Below are 13,327 nucleotides of genomic sequence, written 5' to 3' on the forward strand. Positions count from 1 at the left end.
GGCACTCAGCAGGACAAAACAACCAAGTCTTTGTCTTGAGAGGAACAAACTTTACAGCTTGTAAACTGTCACCAGTTCAAATCCCAGTGTGAAGACAAAGTTGCTCCTTACACAACAGGAGAAAAAGTAGATTATTCTGTTTTCATCAGGTGTATTAAAAAACTTAAACTTTACAGATTCACAAATCCTCCAACATTACAGAATACAGACAAAAGCAGACATGGTATTGTAGCTGGAATGAGTTGGTCAAGGGAGTGAATGAAGTGATGAAGTTGCTGGTTTTCTATGCAGGAGCACTGGAGGCTCTATTGCCAAATTTTGATTGAATTTAAATTTTTTTTTTAAATCTGACCTTTGACCAAAGGGATTTATTGGGTTGATAAACTATGAGCATGAAGGATATATAATCTGGGGCCAGACCATTAAGTTCTTTATAGGAGCAATTCTGTGATGAACAGGAGTCAGAGTGAAGCGATATCATCATATTTTTGGCTGGACGGCAACAGCGGGGGTCCTGCAGTGTCCCTGACTGACTGACTGACTGACTGACTGACTGACTGACTGACTGACTGATCATAAATCCACCACTGGTCAGCTGAATGCCTCATCACTGAATTGGGGTTTCTGGTGCAAACAGGTTAGGGGGGGTTTACAGCCTGTAGTGTTACCAACTTAGCACATTGTTGCTAGATTTAGAGACTTTTTTTCAAACAAGACGGGGTATAAACCTGGTCCATGACTGGACCGTCTATAGATGCCAGGCAGGGGCTTAGGGCTACACCTCTTGTTACACTGCTCGGGAACTGCGGGAAAACAGTTCACTGTGCCTCACCTCAATTACAGCAAATAAACTACTTTCATTACATGTGTCATTATTACTAAAGGAGGCAGAGTAATAACTAAACATGAGACACACCAAGCAGAGAGAGCAGGAGAGAGGGAGGGAGAGAGAGAAGTCCTCGCTAACTGCTAAAGAAACTAGCAGATCTGAACAACATGTAAAAAACAGAAACAACAGCAACTACATATACGACACTATCCTTACTGCTGCACAGCACTAGAAGCTCTGTTAAGAAATAAAGGGTTTCTGCCCACTGAAACAATAGAGGGCTTTTAATTTGAAATGTAATGCAGTAATTTTAACAAGGCAAACAGGAGCGACTGAAAATGAGGCTTAACACTGAAATACAGCTATGACCAATTGTATATGTCAAACAGCGTGAGTTAAATATAAAGCCCTGCCTCTAATAAAAGTCTGTACGTTCTGTAAATAAAGGCTAAACTGTTGTGGATCCCAGATGGAGGCTGTGCTCTGTGTGAGAGACTAAATAAGAAAGATGGTCTGTCTCTTCTGACTTTCTCTCTGAGTGATCAGTAAATCCAGATGAAATCACAGCACAGTCTTTGTCTTTAAGTGATGTTGTCAGACAACTTTGCGGTTATGAAATCAGGATTTGACCATATGCATTCCAGCCATATACTAGGTTTTAACATAGTCTTGTTTTTTCTTATTCAAGATACAATACAGGCATTTACATTTTGAATTGGCTGAAGATGCTGACTGGTTTTTAGTCAGACCGTAAAAAGAGGCCTCACAGGAATCTAGTCTGCCGATGATGAAGCCATGGTGATGAATATGTTTCTGAATCTGACTGGGACAGAAAGGACTTTTTAAAAATATTCCTGAGATGATGTAGCGATACTTATATAAGAAAATGGGTCAGCATCAGTTATAACTGCTAGTTTTTTTTAAATGCATTTCTGCAGCACGGCTCTAGGGTCGCCAGCGCCAGTGTGTTGATCCATTCATCATTTTGGTCCAGACTGAGAACCACATTCATGGTGTCCTGACTTTGGTGACCTTTGAGACTACTAATTAAAAACCTCTGGACCCAACACCAGGATCCCAACCTTCTGCAGGATGTTTTATGACTTTCAGAAACTGATGTCGTTCAAGCAGTTTAACAGCAAACCTACGAGGAGGTAGGAAAATGTAAAGTTTATTATCTTGTCACAAGATCTATGACAATGTGATCACAGATTTCTAATATTAGGAAAGTCTTCTCTTTGTCAATAAAGTTTATTTTTCATCAAGACAAAGGAGGTGACAAAAAAAGTACATCACAGCTGTCAGAAAACATTTAGAAACGAGACAAAATGTTTTTTTCTACAAGCTGAACATCGATTACGTAAAGACAAAATTCACGTTGCTGTTAGAAAATCTTGGTTACATCAGGTCTGAACTGAGACGGCGTACATGAGACAAACATGCTGAGTCTGAGCACAGCAGCTTCTCACAAACCGAGGAGAACCGTCTTAATTGTTGAGACACACTGTGACTCAGGGAGCACTCACATTGTTGTTTCCTGCCCACACAATGGAGACCACTGTGGCCCGACTGCTGATCATCATGTCTTAATGTCACGCTCCTAACAGGCTGCGGCGATGTCCACGAGTCAGCAGAAACGCCAGTCGCTGATGTAATAACCTGCCTCCTGTTTTCTTTTAGATTAACACCGCAGCTCCAGCCACAAGCTAATCAGTTTAATGGAGATGAATGACAGCGATTGTATTTATTGATGACAGTCTGGGAGGATAATGTCAGCAACCAGCGGTGTGTTTATAGGACTTTGAATGAACTTGAATTGTTCACATTAGCTGTGTGTTTGAAGGAACTAGACCTCCTCAGACAACGGAAGGAGAAACATCTGTGTCCTGTCATCTGTCATATTTCTGGTGTTTTGAGCACTTTGAGGGGCGACAGTAAAAAGCTGTTTCATGTCAGTCAGCCTATTTTCCAGGAACATTTATAGGGTGGTCACATTCTTAAAAACCACCCATCAGCCCCTTTACAATCTATAAATGTTCCAGTGTGGGATCATAAAACTACATTATATATTATGAGATTGTGTTACGGCTTTTCTTTTCATATTGTGGCTCCAGTTCTGTCACTATCCTGGAAGTTTAACTAAATAATCCCAGTAGGTCACAAATCTTATCGTCTTATGGCTGACAGCCTTTTACGAGTTTCTGGTGTGTGTGGTGAAAGGTAGGTGGTCAGATGAGGTTGTACAGTTCATGTTGCTCCACTTGTTGCTGGTTGCAGTTAGCAGATAAATCCTCAGGTTTGTCATAGACTAAGACAGTCGCTTTTTACAGTCGGCAAGAAGTTTGTTTCACATTTCACCATCTACGGTTAAGAACTGTAAACTGTAAATTCAGATGGACGCAGCCTCTGTGACGTCACCCATAGGTTTCTGAAAAGTAGTTTTGAAGCTCAGAGTGAGCTGCTCCTTCGTTGCCATCTTGGCAGTGCCTGACTCCGCCTAACTCCTGGCTAATCTAAAAACGGGCAAAGAGGCGGGGCATGTGGAGCCAAGGCTTCAGTAGATGCTGGGTTGTGGTGAGCATATGCTAACTCATTGTCAGTGAAAGTGGACCACACCCTCAATTATGCAGAACTTATGCAGGTGAGTTACATAAAAATTCACCCCAAACAGTTGTCATGAAGGAGGAAATTAGCTGCAGAGACCAAAACTGTTCTTTGTACCAGGCTGTAAACATGGTTATTTCTGCTGTACAGTTGGACATTTTAACATCAGTCCATGGGGACTGACTCACTGTTGGAGCCAGACTCAAGTGGTCATTAGAGGAACTGCAGTTTTTAGTTCTTCTGCTGGCTTCATTTTTCATCCCCAATTGTTAAGAATCCAAACCAACTTCCACACTCTGCTTCTCAGATGCTTCGCTATCATGTGTATCTGATCAGCACAGCTGTGCTCGTGTCCTCCATTTCTATTTATTGACTTCCTGTTGGGTCAGTGACACATACATCAAGCTGACAGTGAATGTTAAGGGCGCCCTCTGGTAGCCACAAGGCAAACTGCTTCCAATCATCTGTTGTGCTTATAGACTATACATGTTGAATCCAAACAGGTCATTACAGCTTGATCATTTATTTATTTATTTCTCACAAAGGTTCAAGTGACAGTCCTTATCACTTCAAATAAAAGATTGAACTGTACATGTCAGACTGATATCCAGAGGTACCCAGAAGATGAATCTTTATGTCTTTGGTGGTCCCTTAACTTTTCATCTGGCACCAGTTTGGTTTATCTGTTTGTTTTTCAGTCACATTCATTACATAGTCACAGGCTATAGGCTCCTAGACTTGTTTAAATACATCTTCACAGTGCAGTACCTCCTTCTTCTTCTGCCGTAAATTCATGGGTTTTTCGTATTTTTATATTTTTTATTATTTTCAATATTTGCATGCTTTGAGCTGTCGGTCGAACAAATTATTAGACGTCACCTTGGGCACCACTTTGTGCTCTAGGAAATGATTATGGACATTTTTCACAGTTTTCTGATGTTTCACAGGCCAAACGATGCATCAATGATTACAGAAAACAACTGGAAGATTAACTGATAATGAAAATAATCGTCAGTGCTGCATCCCATCCTTAGATCACATGAAGAGAGGACAGAGAAATGAGGAGGAGATGGGCTCACAGATTTTGAAAATGTCTTGGCGGTTAGCAGATGGTCCAGTTCATTTCTCATCAGTGTGAATCAGACACAGTTTCACGCACTTCACCAGCTCCATCTGAGCAGCAGCAGCCGCTTGGCTAAACTCCTTTCAGGAGAAGAGTTGTAGATGAGGGTGTGACCCCAGCACCAGCAGCCATATGTGTCGGTCCTCTTCACAGCTTATGGTTTTTACCCGATTCCCATTCGAATGTGCTGTCTGAGGCACAGCTATCGGTCCTCACCCTGTACCGGTCATACTCGTACTGCGTGGTCCCCGAGGACTTCGCTGCTAACCAAGCTGCAGCCGTGACGCCTTCTGTGTGCTCCTTGCACCACGACTGATTCTCCTCAGATGGAAAAAGACTGCACCACCATCTGATAAACACCGGCTGAGGGATGTAGTGGCTGAACTTAGACAGCTAAAGCTACTACTCCTGGATCAAGCAGAACATTTCAAGGAGATCTGGCTTCCTTTTCTGATCCTTTTCTAAAATTGGACAAATTCTTATTAATGTACAATAAACACACTAATATACTTTTTTTTACCCTTGTGATATTATGTATTTATGTGAGGGGCAAATGAAGCTTTAATTACCCACTACCCTCAAAAACGGTTAAACGGTATGATTCAATATGGCATCACACGTTTTCTCTTTCTGTTTTTGCTGGGAGCTGCTTATGTCACATAAAATAAATAAGCAATCTGTAGATCACACGACGCAGCCGCGAGGCGTGAGCCACGTGTGTCACGCAGGCAGTGTGTCTGCTCTAACCCAGGTCTGGCACAAAGACAACTTGGCTAAAATGAAAGGGATGATGACGGCCATGGTTACCCTGATTGTCGAGAGGATATGGGAAACAAAGAGAAAAGTCCCTGTGACACTTTGCCAGAGTCCACCTCTCCTCCTCCAGACAACAGTCATTTACACAGACACTAAAAGTGCTCGTCAGGTAAATATGCACAGGTTTCAGGCATTTTCACCAACAGCTGATGCTGTCGGTCTCACAGTCATGTGACCTTTTTACTAAGGAAGCAAATACAGAAGGGAAGAGAAGGAAGGTACGGACGGAGAACAGGCTAACGACAACACTGCAGTTTAAAAATGTATGAGTCTCCAGCCTCCAGCAGTGTGTGTGTGTGTGTGTGTGTGTGTGTGTGTGTGGTGTTTAACAGTCAGAACGAAGAGCAAATAAAGAGCGAACACTGAGGTTAACATCAGGGATGTCGTGATTATATCATTTTTATGTGGCGGCTCGAGGAGTGTGAGCCGTCCTGCTCATATGTGTGTGTGTGTGTGTGTGTGTGTGTGTGTGTGTCATATAGTTATTTACCAGTGCGTTTTATTGTTCCTCACATTTCACACACTCCCTGCTGATGATATTTGTGTACGTGAGAGAGAAAGAGACGCCTCTGTTTGACTTATAATGAAGTCACGTCAGCTGAAGCTCAGCGTATGAGTCACGAGTGGCCAAACGAGGAGGAGAAAACAACGCAGCCAGGGAGAGGAAGAGAAGACAAGTTAGAGGAGGAGACCAAGGCGGAGGAGGAGGAACACAGAGAGAGGTTAGAGGAAGAGGAGAGGAAAGACCAGAGAAGTATCAGGAGGTAGGAGGGAGTGTGAGGAAGAGGTGAGGACGCAGGAGGGGATGAGGAAGGAGAAAAGAAAAACTGTTCAAGGAGCAGGATGAGGAAATAAAGGGAACAGGAGAAACTGAAGAGAGTGATGTAAAGAGGAGGTAAAAGAGGAAGAGGAGGAGCAGAGAAGGAGAAAACATTAGGAAGACAGAGGGGAGGATTAAGAACAAGGACAAATGAAAGGAAAAAGAAGAGATAAAAGAAATCTATAAAAGGAGGAAGAGGAGGACAAGAAGGAGTGAGAGTAAGAGGAGGAGAGAAATAAACCAACAGATCAGTCAAACAGCTGCTTTGCAGATTTTTCAGTATTTGTTTTATGGTTTTCTGAGCAGTCTGAAGTTTACTGCAGCAGATAAACACAGCCAGCAACACAAAGCTGCAAGAAAGGCACTTTTAAATTGTTTTTTTTTTCAAGCTCTCACTAAAAAATCTCAAGTGGTAAACTATGAGTAACAAAAGTTAACCTGCCTGACGTATGAACAATCAGACATCCAGGACGGGATTTCTGTGCAGTAAGTGTGTCTGTTGTTCACACCACAATGCCAGGTACAAAAAGCACAACATGCTTTAACTCTAAGTGTGTTTTATTTAGTGTCACTTAATATCAAGATATTTACTATCAAAGAAAACGTGTATGCACGAGTGACTAAATGAAGGTAACAAAATAAATTCTATTATTAAAATTACTATTGGAAATGGATGATTTATTAAAGATTTCTCTCCATTGTCAAGAGGTGGTTAAATTTCCCCTTTTATCAGATAATATTCGATAAACTCTGGATTATCTATACCCGTTCTGCACATGCTTGAAAAACCTACTCCTCCTCAACTCGTTTCCAACTTCGACATTTAAACTGTATCAATATATTATCTTTCCACGGTCTGGAGAATGAATAAATAACAACTAAAGTGTGGATGTGTGGCTGGAAACTGCAGTCCCAGTGGATTCAGCTCTATACGACCTCAGCCATAAATAATGAATTCCTCCTCCAGACCATCCAGAGAGGAGAGAGAGTCTGACTGTAGTTTGTAGGCTGCCGCCTGTGGATCTCAACTCATCTGAAGGTAAACATCTCTGTGACACCGAGAGGAGAGAGAGTGAAAATGTGGAGAGAGAAAGAGTTCATGAAAACAGGGGATGAAGAAGAGAGCAGAATAAAGAATTGAAAAATGAAACTGGATTCTTAAACGTTTTTCTATCTAAACTGCAGTTTTCACTATAATTTACACCAGTAGATCAAAATATTTGAGACTCATGACTGCTTACACTGAAGCGGTTGCTACTTGCAACCCCTCGTCACCTGTTGAACATGTTAGTGAATGATGACAAGTGATTTTACTTTTTCAGGTTACTTCAGTTTTTTGGAGGTCTAGGTGTAAAACAATCTGGTTTTCCACCACAAGGAAAAAGCAAAGATTAGGGAACGTTTGGAAAATGAAATCACATTTATCTCGTGGCCCCTTGGAGGGGGTCCCAGGTGATCGGGGCTGATTCACATGGTGAGAATCACACCACTGAGCCCTTAGGTCTGAAACAACAATAAATTCATTCCCTATTGACTTTGCATCCTGTGTAAATAAAGGCCAATTCATATCATCTGTGAGTCAGTGAGGGTCCGCTTTGGTCTGCATGACGTAAATGTCATCATCTGCCCATGTCCACGAGGGTCCACGAGGACCCCTATGCGGACGTCAGCATGCAGCCCAAAGTTTCTGGCTGTACATGTAGGAAGTGCACCGACTGAGGTTGTGCGAGCAGATCCGGCCTTACCCACATTTATATGATTTATCTTTGAAACAAACAGCACTGAACTCCAGGCCTGTTCTCCTATTGTTGCTGAGCAGCAGCACATTATTTTCTCTGCTTGCCTTCCTTGTTTTCTTTTTTTTTACTTCCTCATCTTTATAGCAGTTTGCAAACAACATTGCAAATCAGAAAATGTGCATGCCTGTATGTATGTATGTCTGATCATCAATTATAAAAATACAGCTGACAAAAGCTAAAAGTTAAACTAAGACAATTCTCTGACAATTCTGTCTACATGCCTAAATGCACTGAGCTGCTGCCATGCGATTGGCGGATTAGATATTTGCATTAAGTAGCAGTTGAACAGGTGTACCTAATAAAGTGGCTGGTGAGTGTACATGTAGAGGACTTCTGTTAGCTACATTTCTGTCCATTTAAGCCCAGTGACGGACACATTCAGGTGTGTGTTTCCTGATTCGCTGGGATTTCCAGCGATCTCACAGAGGGTTGCGCCCGCTCGGCCAACTCGACCATTTTTACACCACTAACCTACAAACTGAATGAATGAAAGTGTCACGTGACCATGGCTTCACTGAAAGTCAGCTGCGTCCTGAGTGTCACCCTCCAGAGCCCCCCCAGCTTCTTCTGAGCTTCTTCTCCTCTGCTTCTTGGCTCCTTTCTCTCACAGGACTGTTTCATGTGACTTTGGTTTTTACTCTGTAAGAACTGTGTACTGAAGTATAACCAGGCACCACACTTGGAATACAATAGTAATAGTAAAATGACATGAAAAGCTAATGAAACTGTACTTTGATCATCTCGCTGCCTTGATGTAATGAATCTCCTGTTGGAACCAAAGGCTGCTGTGTCGGGCAGAGAAAAGCTTTTTGATTGGATGTGAGGTCTGGAAGCTTTAATTAAACAGATCTGGTTAATTAACCCTGAGCCAGCATTTTTAAAGAGCTATCTGCCTACAGTCTGAAAATTAAAAAAAAAAAATCTAATTAGGGCTGTCAATTTAAAAACACACCTTCATTACAACAATTAAAACCATAAATCTGAAAAACGGAGAGACAACATCTCTTCTTCTTCCTCTGAGAAAGGGAGAGAGCAGTGGGAGGGATGGCAGCAGCAGATGTAGCATCGTGACCAGTAACTCTTTGCACTTGGAAAACAACTCCACACCACTCCTCCTCCTCCTCCTCCTCCTTGTATTCTCTCCTTTCTTCACCTTCTCTCCTTCTGCCTCCGTCACCAGGCAACTGGCCTTTCCTCCCTCCCTCTGCTTTTTCTCGTTCTCTCTCATCTTTGTCACTCCCCCTTTTTCACATGCATGAAACCTCTCTCCCTCCCTGCCCATGCATTCTATGGGTTTATACTCGATGTTACATTGTGATGGATCATGAAATGTGGGAATATGTCTGCAAAAGACCAGAAATTTCATGACTCAAACCTTATTTCTTAGGACGTATGACATCCCTGGTCTCAACTATCTGTTCGAGAGGTCTCGAATAATAATAAATAATAATGAAACAATGATTAATTTGAATTACCAAATACATTTTGTAGTAAACATGATGCAACCTGGATATGGTGCACGTGCACAGATAAGTTGCAGCTTGTTTCGAAGGTTATGTAACCACTGTTCCTACGGTTGCAAGTTCACATACATCAGTCGACTGTGACCACGTTAGACTGACTCTACGAACAGTTTAATTAAGTTGAGAATATGATGCAGCATCAGACAAACAAACATCCAGCTGAGTAATACTGGACAATATCATGGGTGTAGTAGGTTGTTATTAGCGTAGCATTAAGCAGCAGATTAATGAACACACACAGTTTGTGTCGAGCAAATAAAGCTGAATTCAAAACATCCATTCAGTACGGTGGCGCAGACGGGTCAACACAATGCAGAAGCCACAACACAAATACAAAAGCAACAATACAAATGCAAAATCAACAACAGAAGCCACAACAGTTCTATGAGCTCATTCTGATTGAGCGTAAAATGACCCTCACTTTGTCTTGGCACGTCTCTCTGCTAGGCTTCTGTGACAGGTCATTTTTGGTCTTCCAGGTTTTACCAGAGAGATTTTTGACCAGAGGAGTCCATCTCAGAGCAACCTCAGGGACCTGATCTATTTCCATTTTCAGCACATGGTCCAACCATCACAGTTGCCTTATTTCAATGATGATGTTCTGTGATAAGATACCACACAGCTACAACCTACTTCATATCAGTTTTGGTATCAGATTTGGGTCGTCAGATGCAAACTCTAATGACCTGTTTGAATTCAGAATTTACAGTCTGTAAGTACAACTGCGACAGCTTGAAGTAGTTCACCTTATGATCCAGCAGAGTGTACTTGTAAAGTTGACAATCAACTTGACCAACTTCAACTTGACCTATTACATGCCCGTTTTACCATCATTAAACTAAGCAAATCATTAAAATGGAGGAGGACACTATCTGATATGATCCAATCACAACACTGAAGCATCACAGAAGCAGTGTGTTAAAATTACTTTGGCTTCTACAATGTTGATGGCAAAATTACCAACAACGACGAGGTCGTTTGCCGACTTTGTAAAATGTGCTGCCTTAGGGCTCATTTATGCTCCCTTCACATAGGAAAATAGATATGTCTATTCCACACAATGCAACCATTAATGCCACAATACTACATTGCATCAATTGCGTTGGTGTGGATGTTAAGCAATACGTCCACTAGAGGGCAGCTCAGGGTGATGGTGGAGGAAGTCGTAACAATGTACCTCTTGAGGTACAGTGCTGTGGACGGCAGTGGTCTGCGAGGTTATGAAATACATCACATAACCTCTCCTCCAAGAGTTCGGCCATTTTTAAAATTTCTTCATCGTGTCCTATAGTTGTGACTTGCTTGACCTGCTGTCACTGCATCAGAAGATGCTGATGCCCCCGGGTTTCACACCGTGGTGGTTTTAACGCACTCCAAACACCAACAGAGGGTTTCCAAACATGATTTCATAATTCATAAAAAACTCCAGACTTAACGATAATAATGTCCAAAGCAATATAAGATAAACCTAAAGCGTGGTAAGGTGTGGTCAAAATTGCTCTTTTACCACGGCATAATTATATAAAATAAAGGTTTGGCGATGCTGCTCCTTTCTCTGTGCACGCTTTCAGAAGGCTTGCACAGAGCAGAGCATGAACAGAAGGTAACACTGAACTTAAATGAGAGGTTACTCTACAGCAACAACACATCTGAGGACTCACCCGCTCGCTCGCCACCCAAGCGTGGTAGACAAGCAGAGCAACATCATTTACACAGCCTCACCTGACAGCCCATACCTTTTACAACATACGCAGCCTGTGTGCACTGTTTCAGGAGAAAGTTCTCCGAATATTAACAGAACCGAAGCCACAGTCTCCAGAAACAGTGCAGGTGTACGACGCCACATGGGGAAATATATAGACTACACTGAATCAATTATTAATCACAATTAATCTGAAGAATTATCTGTCCGTTCGAATTCCTTCAAACTTCTCTGTCTGAAGAAGTGGCAGCCCTGCCGTGTATCTCACAGACTGTATATTACTGATATTGATTAATGATCCTTGCAACTAAGAACATTATGAAATTTTTGGTCGAGAACATTAAAGGATCTGATCAACGAGGGAACCAGAGAGCTGAGATCATTTTTAGATAAACTGACCATGAATTAACACACTCACAGTTATGAGAGCTATATGTCACTGCCAAGACTGTACCATGGGACGAAACACAATCTGTACTTGTTTGTCTCCTTCTCTCATCTTTCATTCATTCTCTCTCTTTGCTTCTTTCTGTCTTTCATGCGGTGAACTTCTTTTATTTGCTGCTAGAAGGTCTCAGGATGAATCGTCTGCTGTCTTCATTTCTACTTCTACACCTTCATCTTTAACATCAGGGTTTTCTCTTTTCGTATTTGCAAGATGAAAACGATTCAGTCTCTCTTCTGTCTTTCTGTAGCCTGCTTTGACAGATACTGAGTTTTTTTTTTTAATACCTTTGCATCAAACAGGCTGTTGCAGCGTCCTCTGGTTCTGGGGGAAACCTTGACATTTAGATTTTTCTGCACATTATTATATATTTTTTAATTTTTTCATCACTGCTCTGTGATCCCCTGTTAAATTGCTGCCTTGACATTTTATGATGATCTTTGACAAGCTGCAAAGACAGGCTGGATGCCTCAACGTGCACCTTCCAACCACACAAAGAGGTGGGGATAAAATATGCTATTAAATGATCAAAGTACACAACAGCACATACAGTTTTTGGTCTTCTTTTTGAAAATAACGTTGCTTTTAGGCACCAATCGATCGGACAGCAAACACTAAACACGGATTAATATTCATTTAGTCACTGTCTTGTTTTGTGAAAGACAGAAATAAGTGCAACAAGAATAATATGGTCCAACACCAACTGCCAGTTCCTATTAGTGCACGCTTTGAATTGTGCTTTAAAGGTTAATTATTTACTGAGTTGAATTTCAAGGAGGCAGACCATTAAACTAGCAAAATAAAATGACTCAAAAAAGTCTCTCAGAAAATTGCTCCAAAAAAAAAAAAAAAACCCAGCAGCAATGGACTCATCAAATCATAGCTGCACTGACACTGTCATGGTTGGAAATACAGCTTCCAGCGCCAAGTTGTTTGACACTGCTAGGATGTGAAAGTCCAGTTCTCTGAAGCTTTCTCTGCTCTTAATACCACCAGGGTTAGAGGTTCAGTTCTCTGAAACAAGGTAACGAACACTGCCATCTATGATAGATGACTGTACTGACCAATACTGTGTAAACTACCCACAAACATATTTTATTAAGACTTGAATGTTTTTAGGACGTGTTTATCTGCCTGGTAAAAGAAAGTAGCAGATCAGAAATTAAAAGCAGCTTATTAATAATTAATATAACCAGCAGCAGTGGATGTACCATATTCACTGAAATGTTAGACTGGGGAGTTCACTGCATGTGTGTGTGTGTGTGTGTGTGTGTGTGTGTGTGTGTGTGTGTGACTGTGTGAATGAGGGCTGTGTTTTTTTCTCAAATACTGAATCTCTCTGTTTGGCTGTATGTGATCTCAGGTGTGTGTATATGAGACTGTGTTTCTAAAATCGATCATGAAGTTGCAGGGATGTTGCTGTGTATCATGTCAGTGTCACGTATCTGTGCTCGGTCCAAGTTTATATTCCAACAGTCTGACGTCCAAACTGCTGCATCATATGACTTTCCCATAAGTCACATGACAGGTGTCATATGATCACTGCAGTACACAGTATAGCAAACAGAATCAGACAATGATATAACAGCCATTATGAATTACTTAATAGAATCAAACATGGAAAACAGTTCATTTCTTAGAACTGCTGCTTTAAATGTCATTTTGT

Source organism: Trachinotus anak, unplaced genomic scaffold (genome assembly GCF_046630095.1).
Source record: "Trachinotus anak isolate AG129_WGS33_773 ecotype Australia unplaced genomic scaffold, CSIRO_AGI_Tana_v1 ptg000028l, whole genome shotgun sequence".
In the NCBI taxonomy this organism is placed as follows: domain Eukaryota; kingdom Metazoa; phylum Chordata; class Actinopteri; order Carangiformes; family Carangidae; genus Trachinotus; species Trachinotus anak.